The sequence below is a fragment of the Struthio camelus genome, chromosome Z (assembly GCF_040807025.1).
Source record: "Struthio camelus isolate bStrCam1 chromosome Z, bStrCam1.hap1, whole genome shotgun sequence".
NCBI lineage: Eukaryota > Metazoa > Chordata > Aves > Struthioniformes > Struthionidae > Struthio > Struthio camelus.
This window is the reverse complement of record NC_090982.1, coordinates 40178172-40193581: the sequence shown is the minus strand read 5'-3', so window position 1 is coordinate 40193581 and position 15410 is coordinate 40178172. Positions and strand designations below refer to the sequence as shown.

General features: G+C 40.4%; 1 protein-coding gene across 4 annotated transcripts in view; it reads left to right on the top strand.

Annotated features, from left to right (window-relative positions):
• The first annotated feature begins 1150 nt into the window (after positions 1–1150).
• Positions 1151–15410, top strand: part of LOC104150255 (casein kinase I) — a 78874-nt gene continuing 64614 nt past the window's right edge. For 3 of the 4 annotated variants that reach the window (XM_068926896.1, XM_068926894.1, XM_068926898.1), the window contains exon 1: positions 1219–1558. The gene's annotated coding sequence lies outside the window, so the exon portion shown is untranslated. Of the gene's footprint in view, positions 1559–15410 lie in introns of all 4 variants that reach the window. The other variant, XM_068926897.1, reaches the window with a different exon arrangement.

The window sequence follows — 15410 nt, the reverse complement described above, 5'->3', positions numbered from 1 at the left end:
GGTCACAGCTCAGGACAAGATGGTTAGCATGCGTGCAGGTCAATCCTCAATGGGTTTAGGTTGCAAGCTCTCAGTTAACACATTAGCAAAATCTTTCTAATGTTAGGGATGGATAACAGACCAACCGCACGGATTACCCGTGGCGGTTTTAAGGAAAAGGTAATCAAATGTCTCTTGAAACTAGCATGGCATATCATTGGGGGAAGAGAGAGCAGATGACTTCTCAAGGCCTCTTTCTGCTGTATTCTTTCCAATCCTTTGTCCTTCAAGGAAAGGTTTCTAGAACAATCTGGAAAGACGCAGTATGTTCCAGAGCTCCCCCAGGAAATGGCCCTGGGCAAGCAATCAGGAGCTCAAAATCTTGCAGAAGCCCCAGCACTTACGCCTGCCACACTTTCTCCTCCACATTTATGATTATAAAAGGGCTTAACAAACTTTTAAAGCTTTTTTTTGGGTAAGTTTCCAAATAAGAAAAAAAAACCCTTTTATTTCTTTAAAGTCATAGACCTGTGTTATCTCAGTTCCGTGAATGCTAACACTCCTCCGAGCAGGGAGCAAGGAAAGTGCCAAAGGAGTTTTGCCTTGGCACAAGTGTTAGCACAAGGTCTGTTTATAACATTTATAGAGCGGTGCTCACAGCCATCACCCAAGAGCGGCGTTTTGTTTTCCATGTTCACTATGGGTATGCCTATACAGATACACAGGAGATGCCCACAGCCTCCGTGAGGCGAAGATATCGTAACAAGGGTGCTGAACCAGGGTCGTTCAACCAAGGGGAGAGGGGGGGGCGAGGCAGAGGCTCCTCGCGGCAGCCGGCCACCGCCCCCGCCGTGCCACAGTCCCCGCGCGGGGCAGCGGCGCTGAGACGGTAACGGGCGTGAACGGCACCAACCGCCCGCACCGCGGCCCCGCCCCACCCCTCGTGCCGGTCACGCCCAGGGCCTCGCTCATTGGCTACTTCCTCTGCCCACCAGGGAGTCCCGCCCTCTCCCGCTGCCGGACGTTCTCTTTCCGTCTCCCGAGTGGCCCACGAGCCTGTCGCGAGCGGCGAGAGGCGCAGGCCGGTGGTTTGGGATGGAAGCCCCGCCTCTTCCCTCCCTCGCCCAATCCCGGCTCTCCTCTGCCGTGATAAGCCACGCCCCTCCCCCGCGCGCGTCTTCTCCGCAGTCGGGCGGTGTTGACCTGCCCGCGCGCTCCTCCCGCCGCGCGGGGGGCGGAGGGGGAAGGGGCGGGCGCTGTGTGTGTGTGTCTGTGTGTGTCGCTGCCGCCGCTGCCGCCGCCGGGGCGGTTTCCGCCGCCGCTTCCCCTCTGACTCGGAACACCTCTCCGGCTGCGCCCTCCCCACCTGGCCCCATCTCTCAGCTCGCACCGCAGGCGGGATCCGTGCCGAGAGGTGGGGGCTCGCCGCCGACTCTGCTGGTCGGACATCGGACGCTTTTGAGCCCTGACCGCCCTTCTGCCGCTGGGCGCGGAGCCTCTTTCCGCAGCGCACTGCGGAGCCCGGTCCCTTCAGTCCCCCGCAGCGGCGGCGGCTCTTCCTGCTTCGCACAGCCGGGAGGTAACTGTCCCCCGCCGCCTTTCCGCGGCGCGTCGAGCGCGGTGGCCGCCTCAGCCTCTTCGGCCGAGGGCCAGCGCCTTTTCCCCCGGTAGCCCGTGGGGGCAGAGGAGGGGGAAGGTCTGCGGCCGCGGCTCGGGGTGCGGGTGGCCGCGTGTAGGCGCCCTGACGCGGCCCCTTCGCGGGAGGGGCAGGGTCAGTGTGCGGGGCGCGCGGCTGGCGGTTGCAGGTGGGGGCTCGCGGCGACGGTTGGCGGGGCTCGCGGGCAGCGAGCGCCGCGTGGCCGCGGGCGGGGGTCGCCGGGGAGCGGCGCGAGCGCGGCGGGCGCGGGCGCGGGCGCGTGCCCTCAGGCGGCTGCGGGGTAGGTGCCGGGCGCGGGGGGCCGGTGCGCGTTAGGCGCGAGGCTGGGAGGGGCCGGGGCAGGCGTGTGCGTGGGCTCTGCGCTGTGCTGCTCTAAGCAGGAGCCAGGAGGGAGTCGGGAGCCTCCTCTCCCCGCCGCGGGGGTGAGGCTTAGCCAAACGCGAGTGAGAGTTCGTGCCGGTTGCCGCGGGCCGTGCCGGTGCTGGGAGCGCGGAGCGCTTCCTCCGTCCCCCCGGGGGATGGCGGTGGAAGGGCCTCGCTTTCCTGCGGTTTCTCTCCTGTGTGGCAAAAGCAATCGCCCTGAAACCTTTAACTGCGCTGTGTTTCTGAAGGAGTGTGGCTACCGGCTTGTTTCCGTTCCTGACTCTCGTTTGTTTCAATGCTCTTGGTGACGATTAGTCTAACCATGAGTTACGCTGCTTTTGTTTGTTTTCCTCTTCTGTAGCAGTAGGTTGCTGGAGTGCGTTATACGGATTTTTTAGTAGATGTTGGAGACAAGGTGGGCTGGCATTGCTGGTTTTCTTAAGTATTTACAAACGCACGCAGTGGAGATAGTGGTTTTTATGATTGATCGATTGCTCTTAGAGATTTTAATCATCTAAGTGATTTGCTGAGAAATTATTACAAAGCTTATTTTTAAGGGTTTTCCTGTTGACTTTGCAGGCAAGCTCTTAATTGGTATTACAGTGGTGTGTTGCATGTAAAAGCAATTAAACATGATAAAAGATCTTTTTCCAATGCACTTTATGTAAGGTGTTTGTAACTAAATACATAGAAATTGTGCATTCAAGATTGTTAGAATTTACTTTAAAATGACTTTTTTCTGCTTTAAAAACTGATGAACCATAATTATGTGAAGGCATAAAGGCCTTTAAGTGTAGTTTTTAGTAGAATGAATAAGATCAGATTCCTTAATTTCTTGTAATATGGTCGTTTGATGTAGGTGAAAATTTGAGCTTTATTAACTTCAGAGTGTTCTCATAGCGCATTGTGTTTTTTAGCCATATAAATTTTTGGACTGGAATGTATGAGTATGCAAAAATATCTCTTATTGTGCCTGTTCCTAAGATGATAACAAGTGAAGCACACTTAAGTGTATTAAGTATTGCCACCTGGGTTATGACTGCTGTAGTGATAAAGGAACTTATATGCACTGTAAATTTGCCCCTTTCTGAATGCTAGTATATTTTTGTAGATATGTTTTGCCCTGAGCCGGGTTAGGGTGTTATGGTCCAAGATGAGTAGTGCGGTTGTTTTTCAAGGAGAAAAGATGAGAATCTCTAACTAAATTTAAGGAGGTGTTCTATAGACCCGGCATCCTTCTTTTCTGTTAGTTTCTTTTGAAAGGAGAAGTTTCAATAAGTGAAACTATTTACATTGGAAATAAACGATATTGCTGGTGTAAAATACAGAAATAACGTGGTAAACAGGTAGACAGATTCTTTTTTTAAGAAAGGAAATATTAGGAAGTCTCCTGATGCTCAGGATGAATTTAATTTTGTTAGGACTTTGAGACAAAAACAGATGAAATGCATGGCATAGGGAAGCGGCAATAGCTGTTACTTTTTGCAAGTATCTCTTAATTACAAAAATAACACACTAAAGGACAGGATCCTGATCAGCAGTACTAACTTTGTCTAGTTTTTTAATCAGTGAAGTCATGCCAGCTACCCAGTTTCAGTCTGTTGTAAAAAAACATAGCTAGTTCTTATTCATTAACTTTCTTTTCCTTTTCAATTGCTTTTTGAAAATGTGTACAAAGATAACAATGCAGTTAAAGGCAGATGTAAAAGCATGGGAAGAACTGAGTTGTTATAAAGGACTTTGGGGTGCGGTTTCACAGTTTAAGCTTGCCAAGCCAGCTGGAAACCAATACTGCCAGAAAAAGTTTTAGTCAATCCTGTGGGCCTCTTGGTTGAGCATCAGAGCTGACCCTGTGTTAGGGGAAGAGTGGGACAACACTTTTCAGCTGTAGACTGTGAATAGATGGTCTTAAACTGATAATGAAGCATGAGAGTTATTTACTGATGAAAATGGGAGTCTAGCGTGATGAATATTCCCAAGGAGTAACTAATGTACCCTGAAAGAGTGGGCAAAAGCAAAAGAACTGTGTACTTTGCTTTATTTTTGTGCCTGTAAAGTTCTTTTGAAGGGTTTTGAGGCTTATATATAATTTTTCTCCAGTCTATTAAAAGGTGAAAAAACTAATATTTAGCTATTTGTCACATACTTAATTTGTGGAAGCCCTGATTTGGGGATTTTTTGGCTATGGAGGCATTGTAACACTTCAATGCTGGTGGAGAACCAATGGAAGTGAAATTAAGTGTGCTGCTGATGGGCTTGTTTTTCTGAGCTTCCTTGTGAGGAGAGTAGCCCCCTAGACATTGTCAGTGGAGTTCTAGGAATTTGCAGGCCACAGCTGAAATAGTTTGATGAAGGAAAAGGTGTGTAGTTATTTAAGCTAAATAGTTGCAGAAATAGAAGCAGAGGAGTAAGAAGGTTGTCAAAAGCTAGGCTGATGATTAGTTAGAGCTAGTCACTGAAACATCTGTCCCTCTGTGACCTTAGGTAAGCCACTTATCATTTAATAAGTCTACTCTTCTGCATAGTGAGAATGCCAGTCTGTGCTGTAGGATTGGTTTTGGATTTTGACAGTTCTATTTCAGGAGTTTTAAAGTAAGTTCTTTTAGTAAGTAGTAAAATACTTGAGTCTGTATTCAAAATATATAGAGGAACATCTTTTGGTCAGGTTTATCTTACCTGTGTTATATTCAGTTCTAATGTGCATTAGTGGATATATAATATTCATTACCTTAAATGATTGAATAGGGGACTACTTTCTAAGAAAAGGTCTAGGGAATATTTGTAAACATAAGTCTGTAACACTTAACAATGGAGTTAAGAATAGGAGGAGACCTACAGGGCTTACAAAAATGTGTACTCAGATGACTGTGTCACTGAACTCCATGATGGATATAAAGGTAAGGTATTTAAGTATTGTAACTGGGTTGGTTACTTGATTTGACTCCATGCGGAGCATGACTAATACAATGTAACAGCTTTTCCTTTCCCCTTCATTTTCCCTTTCAGCTTACTAGCCTGTTTAAGTTCTAAGATAGAGACTTTTTTATAGCTGTTTACTGTACTTAATTTGCTAGTGATTTTAATATCATTTTCCCCAGATGGATTTTTCTCCAGATTACATGGCTATAATTACCTGTATGACAAGTTGTACTCTTCGTCGATCACAAGTTTAAATTCTGCTATGTTCAAATATTAAGGCAGTGAGAATGTGGAATGTAACAGTAGAAGATAATCAGTAGTGTAAAAATTCTGAGATGTTCTCTGACAAGCAGGACCTAGATTCGTTGATAAAGTATGTTGTTTATCACACTTTATTGTATTGTTTTTCTCTCTGAGTAATTCTTGAGATCCTATTTTGGTCTTTATTTAGTAAACTATGTGCAATAACAGTAGCTGAACCATTTTAAACAAAAGCAGGCAGTTAACAACAGTGTTCAGGTGGCGGTTAGCATATGGAGTTCACTGAGAGCAGGTATGCTGCCTTTAAAATGTGATTTAATGTCTGGCTGTTGCTGAGTGAGAAAGTCCTGATCTTTGCTACCCAGGCTCTCCTCTCCTGCCCTGTTCCTGGCCGTGCAGTTTTGTACCCCCTCTCTTACTCTGTATTTGTTTCTTGTACCCTCCACTAAGTTTGTTTACGCTGCTGGTTAGTAGCAAGTTATTTGTGAGTGTATTAACCTTCTGCTAGGGTAGTGAATTTAATGGCTTTATAAAGGAGTTTGAGTGCTGGGGCTGTTGAGCATGCAAGCAGTAGGAGCAGCAGACACCTGTAGCAGGAGAGGAGAGCCTTCCCCTTCTGTCTGCTAAGCCAGAGTATTGTCTCATGACACTTTTTCGAAACATTTTCAGACTTAGACTGGCTGTCTTGCAGCCTTAGAACTGTTTTGCTGGTTTGATTTCTTTGGGCTCGGGAAGCTAGTTACATGGTGAGTGTTCATCTGGTATGTTTGAATGGCTGCATGGGCTAGATTTTTGTAGAAAACGACGTGCTGAGCCTCAGAAGTAGGAGCTTCTGTGGCAAATCAGCTTTACTGGAACATGTGATTTAGTCCGGGGTATGATACACCTTTGCAGTGTAGAGACAAGTACTATTTTAAAATTGTAATGTCCTCAGGTACCTTTCTGTATTTAAGGCACTAAATGTTTTCCTTTTTAGGACTATATATTTGGCCTTAAAGCAGTTAGAATTTCTATATAGGAAGGTATGAATGGCATTTCATGTATCAACAGCTTCTTAATACAATATAAAGCAACTTTAAAAATATTGCTTAAGAGGAGTTCGATCAGCGTAAATTCGTGATAGTCATTTTCATAAGTTGATGATATTGCCTGTGTCGGTTTACATGTTGATGATAGCTGTAAATGCAGAAATCTAACAGAAAATTCTGCACTGTGTGGAGATAGCAGCAAGGGACGTGATTGCAGTTAGGGTCATGGGAGACATGCTCCACTTAAAACCTGACTGCTGTTTTCTTACTTATGGCTTACAAACAGTGACTTTTGAAAACAAAGAAGCCCAGCATGAAATGTTCCTCCTTGCCTTTTCTAAGCAAAATTGACTCAAATGTTTGCTATTCATTCATTTCCTATATTATTCTAGGAGCAGATTGCTCCGTGTATCAAGTTATGAAAGTTTGACTTTTTACTTGTAGTTAATATTTTCTATCAACAGGCTGAGTTCTGTCTAAATCTGAAAAGATAACAAATGATGCAGCTTGAATTTACAGTTAACAGAGGAAAGATTTTCATAAACAGACAACAGGAAGACAGTGTCCAAATTACTCTAAAATTTTACCAAACTGAAGTCAATGTCTTTGCATACCAGAAATGCCCTTTTGATGTCTGTTATTAATTTTCTGACCCTGAGCTCTGAAATCTGTTAATTGTACTCAGAATTTTATTCCAAAAATTGTCTTATTTTTTAAAGAAATGAAGCGCGCCTGATCTGCGGTTCTCTTGTCTGTTGCCTGTGTAAGTGTTGGAATGTTCTGAACAGTTTGAACCAAGTGTAAACTTCTGTATCTCCATCAAGATACTGTGTTCTTACAAGCTTTAGGAAAATAAGTATTTAGATAGAGATCTATAAATTATCCACAGTCAGGGAAAGGCAGCGAGAATGTTATCTGTTCTGTGTGGCAGTAGCTTGACAGCTATTCAACTTGCAACTTGCAGTACTGGGTAAGCAGCAACACATGCTGTCATTTGGCCTGTTAGCTGAGTGAGAAAGGAAAGTAATAGGTTTATTGTGAGAATAAGCTGGATGTTTTGCAAAAAGAAAGCTCAAGGTGTTAGAGGGAGATCTGGAAATATTGTGGAAAGATGGAGGCTATTGCCAAGGAACTGAGGTTATTGCAGCAAGGCTGTGTGGACATAGAACGCTAATCTGTAGATAACAAAGCTTGCTAATATTGTTGCCTTTGGGGAGCCACCTAATGATTAGTCTGAATCTGCTTTAATCGCTCTAGTAAATTAGAAGCTTAGTATCTTAATGTAGGCACTATGTAGTAAAGTTGTATTTTAGTGCCTTAGAATTTTGGTTTAAGTAAAAATCAGCGAAGGTGGTTAGCTTTGCATTAGATCCTTGGCAAAACTCACTTCAGTAGAATACTAGTTATTTCATACTCGGAGCTTTTCATTTACCCTAGATCACTTCGTGTTGAGCATTAGTTTCGTATAAAAAAAGTTTGGGAGACCTGTGTTAAAAAGCTCACTCAGTTTGGTAGAAGGTCATTGGCTTAAGTCTGTTTTACATAAAATCTTTAATTTGTTATTAGCCATCCTAATTGTGGCTTAAAATCTTTTTAAATTAGTATCACTAAGCATCTTATGTGTTTAATATGCAAGTAGCTAAGAGTGATTCTGGTTTGGTGTATGATGTTTCTTTGTATCTATTGCATTTTTTATATTAAACTTAGGCAAGAATAAAACATTTTCTAAGAGCCTTTTTGAGGCTATAATGCTGTAGTTGTGTTTTAATAAAGATATTTTAAGTAGACATTGTGGTGAGAGCCATGCATGTGAGGGAAGGGCTGCAAGTATATCTGGTAGTAGTGTGTGACAGAGCTCACTGCTGTAGAAGATATCTGTCTAATTGAGATTTAGAGATTACAACAGCAGTATCATATGGTTTCCATGTTTGTTTACTACTTCTGTTTACTGCTATCAGAAAACCTTGATAGGTTCCTGGTTGCAAAACTTACAAAAGAGATATTTTCATGAGATATAGTTTATCACTTGTACTGTGTTACTCCTTTTATACACAGAGTTGGCAGGAACTTCTGTGGTTAAAATCTGTTGTAAGGTTGTACTTTCAGTGGCAAAAACATTGTCAAATTAAGCCTGAATTTTGTTGTACTAGTTTCTGCCTGAGAATTAAAAATAGGAATAGGTCAGATGAAACTGGTTAATTTCTAAAATAGACTGTTCCCCCAAGTTAGAGAGGGGGGCAAAAAACTCCTCACCCTCAACTCCTTATCAGTTCTGGTGTTGCCAAATGAAATTGGGAACCAGAAGTTTAATGGGGTGGCCTGTCAACCCTTCCACTGTTTAGCGAAGTTTTGTTGAGTTTTAAGGCTTTGAGAAACACTATTTATAAATATCCAACCGAGCTGCCAGTTTGGAAGAAATCTCTCCTGAGCATGTCGAAGTCTAGACTGCATGAGTGAAGCAAAACTTTTCTGGAACCTGCTCCATGGTGGTAATGAGATGACTGTGGTGCTGGGCACTGGAATTTAGCACAGAATTTTCCAGCTTAAGATTTCAGTGTTTCCTTTGCTGCTGCCCAAGAAAAGGAGGAAATACATGACTTTGAGAGTGAACAAGTGAGTAGGGCTGTGACTAGGACTGTTACCAAAGCTGGGGGGACCCAGGATTACTTTCTGCTTCCCAAATCCAAGTGAACATAACCCTACTGTCCTTATATGACAGAGCACACCTTGAGATGCAGTTCCGTATAGTCATAGTTGGACTAAAATAAGAGAGCAGTAGGAAAAAAACTGAATGATTCAGGAACAGTTGAGCATAGACTGGTTATTGAAGTAAGATCAAAATGAAGAAAGGTGTAGGTACTAAAACATACTCTTGGTAGTTCTGTATTGTCAATGCCTGTGAAACTTGCTAGGACCATATCTCTGGGTGATTAGAGCAGAGTAATGTTCAGTAGAGAACATAGAGAAGAACGATGTTCCATATGACAGATGACTGTTGTATGGGATCTAATCCTGACCTGCCAGGCAACAGTATGTGATGCATTATTTTCCAGGCTTGTTTTTCCCGAATTTTATACAGTAGTGAATGTCTGATGTGATTGCAGTTGCAAGTTGAAGATCGAGCGTTAAAGTTAGTTAACTTGAGTTTGGTCCCCCTCTAAGTTCTTACGATAGAATGACTGTAATTAAAGATCTGGGTGAGAGGAAATTAGTCCCACTCAGTGAATTAAACAGATATCTGATATAGATATACTGTACATCTGGTAAAGTGCTGTTCATAATCAGTGTTTTTTTTGTCTAGCCTTTGTGGAATGCTAAAGCACACTATTTACTTTATCCTGTCCAAATTCTAACCTGAAAACAGAGTTATTGGTGTCTTTTGGTCTTTTAGGAAACGTTTTTCCTTGTAGTGCTGGAGTGCTTCAGTTATGCTTAATTTTCTCTTCAGACCAGCTATGATATTAGATGAAATGTGGCAATGTAATCCTTATGTTGTTCTAACTTCCTGATATATTCAACTTAAAGATATGTTAAGTAAACTGTAATTTAAACGTTTCAGTTGTTCTAAGAGTTAAATGCTGGTAGTACAATAATTTATGTAAAAAATTGAAGCTTCCATTATGTAGCACTGGCAAACTCTGTGTTGGCTTTGTCAGCTGTGGACACGTAGCCCATTTAAGTGAGAGGGGGAAGTTGGAAGAGTGAGAAAACAAGTTACTAGAATGCTACTCAGCTGTCAGTTTTCCTCCTTTCTCTGCTCTCTAGCAAATAAACTTTGCCGTCCCTGTTGGATCTTTTTTCATCATCTCTTATGTTGCTTCTCTCCTTTCTGAAAACTGACTGCACAGTTCCTCTAAAATGATGATTACATGAAGAGACTTGATCCTGCAAGAAGGATGCATGCATGAAACTTCCAAGCAAGCGATTGCATCCACCTGCATGGAATCTAAAATGAAGTTGGTGGGATTTTTGTGGTGAAAGCCTGCAATGAAGTATGATTTGTGGATTAGGGTCAAACTTTTCTTCTAGATCAATAAGAAAATATTCATGTTTATATACTGAACAGAAAGCAAATATCTGCAGATGTTCATTTCCAGTTTACAGAGATGAGGAGATTGCTTGAGGATCTCGCCTTGTATTTAATTAGTCCATTCTGTCATACTTCTGGGTAAAGTTATGTTGAGTACGGGTCCTGAGTACCATTCATGTTCCCTGATGTGACAAAGTTTTGACCAGGATTGACAGCTGGGTGTCAGGAGAAGACTGCATTATTGTTGATTAGATAGTCTTTCAAATGACAAAATTAAATGTACAGGTCAGATACTAAAGTCTGAATGTCTGTAGCCTTCAGATTTCTTTAACTGTGACTGTAGACCTCGCTACAAGAGAAATTGTGGTAGCTTAACTACAATGGACTTTTCAGAACTAGTTTGAATAAATACAAACTGTATGCAAAGTTTGTTCTTTGACTAAGTGACTTTATGTATTTGGTCTAATGTGTTAGATATGCACACTGATATGCAAAAAGATTTTAATTAGAAGTAGATCTATCTGCTATATTTTGAGTATTAAAGGCAGGTTTTACATGGTAATGTAATTTGCTGATGAACTTTTTCCTATGAAAAGAGCTATTTATGTGCGAATTTGAAAGTTCATTCTACAACTTTGAATGAATTATGTTCATTGAAATTAATGTTTGGCAGTTGATACTGGAAAAAGGAAACAATTTTGGAATTTATTTTTTGGCAAATATGTGCTTAGAAAGGAAAACATAATTTTTTTGAAGACTTGACTAACTAAATTTTTATTCATGAAAAAGTTACTCTGAGTTCCCTAGAGTCTTCAGTGAGGCTGCTTATGTGAGTGAAGCTTGTCGATATGTGTTTGTGAACTGAGACTCTGTATGTAGATTTGCATTCGGTTAACAAAAAACATCTTACCTACCTAGCATTGAGGTACAATCTTAAAGTAGAGGTAAGTGAACAACTGTATGTATTTTTAAATCATCAGCATCAGGAAGGTTGGTAACCTCATATTTGTATGCCGAAATATGTGGTTCTGTTTATTCCGTGTTTATGCTGCTGGATATTTTGCAAAACTGTTCTGTTAATCAAGAGTGGTGTAATAGCCCAGAAGGTGGAAGCAGAAAAGACTGCATGCTACCTAAACAGTGTAGTAGTTTCAGGTAGTTATCAAGTCAGGAGAATAATGTATGAAAAACTTTAAGTAAAAGTATCAGAAATGGTAATGGAAAAGATACTCAAGATGCAACCATTGTAGTACTGGAACTGCTGATAATGCAAACAGGAGCACTTATGTTCTGCTAGTTGCCTCAGTCTAAGTGCTGGAGAAAAAAACAAATCAGCATGAGTGTTTTGAGGCCGTATGCACTGAGAAACAAATTGCATAGCTGAGTTCCTGCATACTCTGTTATAAGGGGATTTCAGCTGATTAGGTTTGAAATTAAAGAGTATTCTATTTGCTTTACTAAATTAATAAGCACTTGCATCTTATACTTCTCCTGCAACTTGCTGAAGTGTTTAATCTATATGTCATCAAAAAGTTGTAGTTGAGTTGCCAGTTTTCTCTTGTTGCTTATGAAACTCCATGAAGGATTTCCGGCTCACTAGTATATTGCATACTTCTATGCTAAATAAATGTAGTGACTACACTTTGAGTAAGGTGTAGTGTCTAGGCTTTGGCCTCCGGTATTCCTAAAGACAGAAGCTGGCTGGGAAAGGCTGTCAGCAGGGGATTTGGTGGCATATATGTGGATGCTTGCTGAAGGTCCAGTTCGGGTACCTCCTTGTGGCTTGTGTTCCATTTATTTCTCATCTTACTCATGTAGTAGTTCACTTGTCACTAAAGGACTTAGGCTAACCTATGCATTTAAATCTCCTGTGAAATATTTGTTTTTTGGGGGGAGGAAAATAGTGTTGCTCCAGAGGATTTGCATGTTTTTCTTACAATGCTTACGTGGTAGTTTTCCTGACTGAAGTCAGAATGATGACTAAAATTTCCTCAGATGAATCAACTAACATCTAAAAGTATGATGAGTCTTCAAGTGTGCTGAAATTATAGAAATAGTCAATACCAAGCTGTATTTTCTTCTTATCTTAAAAGAAAAAAAAAAGAACAAAAGGAATTAGATTGCTTTAGACTAGGAAAAAATCTCCCTTGTATGTCAAGTGGATGAAATTAACATGAACAAAAATGGATGGAGTTACAGGTGAATAAGTTCTTGTATTGTTGAGGTTAGTTTTAGACAGTGCCTTATGAGAAATGTAAAATGATAAAGCAGCTTAGGTACAGTTATTGACAACGAGGGAAAGAATTCCACAAATTTGAAAAGGAGTTTTACTTTATGAAATAAAAATTAATTTTATTTTTAATATTTATTCAAAGACTGAGTCATGCTTGTAGGTGTTTTGAGATGATCAGAAAACAGAAATGGAATTCAATCTCTGCCTGGCAAAAAGTGTACCAGAAAATAGTGAGATGTGCTGATTTGTTGAAGAACATATCTGTGTATGTAGCAGCTGTGAAAGTTCAATATGTTTTGAATATTTCAGAGCTCTTACTTTGTCTTTACTTTCACCTGAGATGCTAATGTGTTTACTTTTTTTAACTTCTGCACTATGGAAAAAATCATGAAATATTATTGATCAAACATATCTAATCTGATTTTGATCTATTAAGTTATGGAGTTAACTGTCTTTTCATTTGACTTTACTATGGAGTTTTTATTTGGAAGTCTCTTTTCTGGCTCAAAAATTAGAGCTAAAAAATAACCCACTAAGTATTATGATACTGACACTAGAAGCATCTGTTTGTTTGAAAAATAAAGGTATTTGTTTAAAAAATAAAGCTACATTCATTTATAATATCAAGCTGTTGTAATATCAACTCTACTGTTTTTTGATCATATGAGGATTGTGTGAAGGCTTGAATTTCTTTCACTGGAATAAAAAAATTAAAAATAATAAAATTGCTCAACTTTTTTTAAAAGTAAATGAACCTTACTAAACAGCATCTAAATTTAGAGCTGACTCTTACTCTATCACAAAAGCTTTTGGAGGCTGGAAACTGCTGAAGTCTTCTGTCCTAAATTTTCAACTCTGAAGCTTTTTACTGTGATTTTGAAATTTCACTATTATCCTGTTGCATGGAGACACAAAAACGAATTAAAATGATGCAGTTGTCTTAAGCTGTTCCTTTTGGGCTAGCTCTAGTCTTTCGGTGAGACGTGCAACAGTACATGAAATAGTTGATTAGATATTTCAGTTGTGTACTGATGACCTAGCAAGGAAGCTGTCAAAATAAAAGCTTGATTTCAGAGCTGTGAAGTAAATTAGTCTTTCTCCTGTTAAATACTTTTGAGGAGTTTTGCTGAATAAAAACAATTCTGTCTGTATACCGGCATGGTTCGTGTGTTTTTGCAATGCAATGTTGAATGTTAAAAATTGAACAGGACTTGTCCTTGTCTGAAACAAGGATTACTAACTAGGTGAATTATTCCATAAACTCCATTATTATGTGTAGTGTTGGAGGAAGGCTCCTGGAGAGCTGTGGAAGAGGCAGTAGAAACTTTCTCTGCAAACTTTTGGAAGGCGTGAAGAGATTAACTCTGCTGTTGCGTTAATAGAAGTACCAAAAGTGTAGGACCTTGGGCTGATTGGAGGTATGTGAACCAAGAAGCTTGAGGAACTAGCAAAACTGAAAACATGTATTGTGTGAAAGCAGTAGGAACTTGGTTAAATTTTATATAGTTTAGGGTCAAACCAGGGGGTGTTTTTTTTTTTTACCATCTTCTTATTTCGTGGGCTCTTTTTCTCCCTAGCTCCTGTGCTTCCTGTAGAATTGGAGAAAAATAGTGTGCTGATACTAGAACTGACATGGGATCTTGTAGTTAAACTATATATGGTAATACATATGGTACCTCCGGGAGCAGTTAAGGTTGCATGTTTCATTTAACTTTAACTTCCTGACTCTGGAATGTTCTATTTAGCAGCTTTAATGTTCTCTTCATAGGTTTATTTAATAGTAAGCCTGGAACATTAACAAGGAATATACTAGCTAGTAAGCTTTTATTTTAAAAGGTGACTTGCTTGTTTGAAAGTGAACATTGCTATGACATACATCCCAAAATGTGTAAACTTGCATGCTGTTTAAGTGGTGCTGCTGCAGGCTCAGTCATCTGAGGTATGTCTGAATGAAGGTGCTTAAATGAGATGCATAGTCTTTGAACCCCCTCTTATATAGGATCTTTGTTTTTATTACCGTTGAACAGGGTCTGTGTTATGTGGCATATAGTGCCTAGTAGTGTTAACCGCAATGTTTTTAAACACTTAGAGATGTGTAGATACAATCCAGCTCTGTGATCTAGAGATGTGTTTCTAGGTGTAGCCTTTTAACTGGTGTATCATTCCCTGCATAAGAATTTGAATTTTAGCAGTCTACTAATAAAATAATAAAACACTAATAAAACTGGCTTTGAGTAGGATGTTCTTATGTCCTGTTGAGTGAGGCCCTGCAAGAAGTTAAATGTTCAAGCTATAAAATTTCATGGTATTTTAAAATTGTTACCCACCTGGCGCTCTCAAGTGAATGTGTTTTTTCACCAATAAATGTGAAAGAAACGGTGTGATGCATGTATGGTCTTTGATAATGGTGTAATCTAAAGAACCGACACTTATCTCCAAGACACTGGAGAAGGGGAAATATGGCACAGTTTTGGTTATGTAGCTGAAAAAGATTCAATGAAATTATTTTGTGGCCTTGTAGGATTATCCTTTTGGCTCATAGCTGATGTTGCAGTACTCTTAGGTTATGAATACTGAATCTAGGAAAAAGATAAAGAGGATTTAAAATAAAATTTCTCTAATGAAGAGTAAGGAAAACATACTGCTATGAAGTAAAATCATCTTTGCTTATTGAATAATTCATGTTCTATCTGGATGGTATATGAACTTGGAACAATAGCAGCAAAGCTGCTGATTATACTGATTATATAATGGAGCAGAGTGGAGGACAGTATAGCCTGAGTATTTTTTAACTCAGTGGTTTATACATTCTGTATATAATGTTGCAGTGCTTTAAGTGTCCTTTCTTTAAATATTTTTTCTTTGTGCTCATAACTGATCAGGTCATGTGAAAATTGCCACCTGTTTGTTGGGGGTGGGGTGGGAAGCTGGAGAACACTT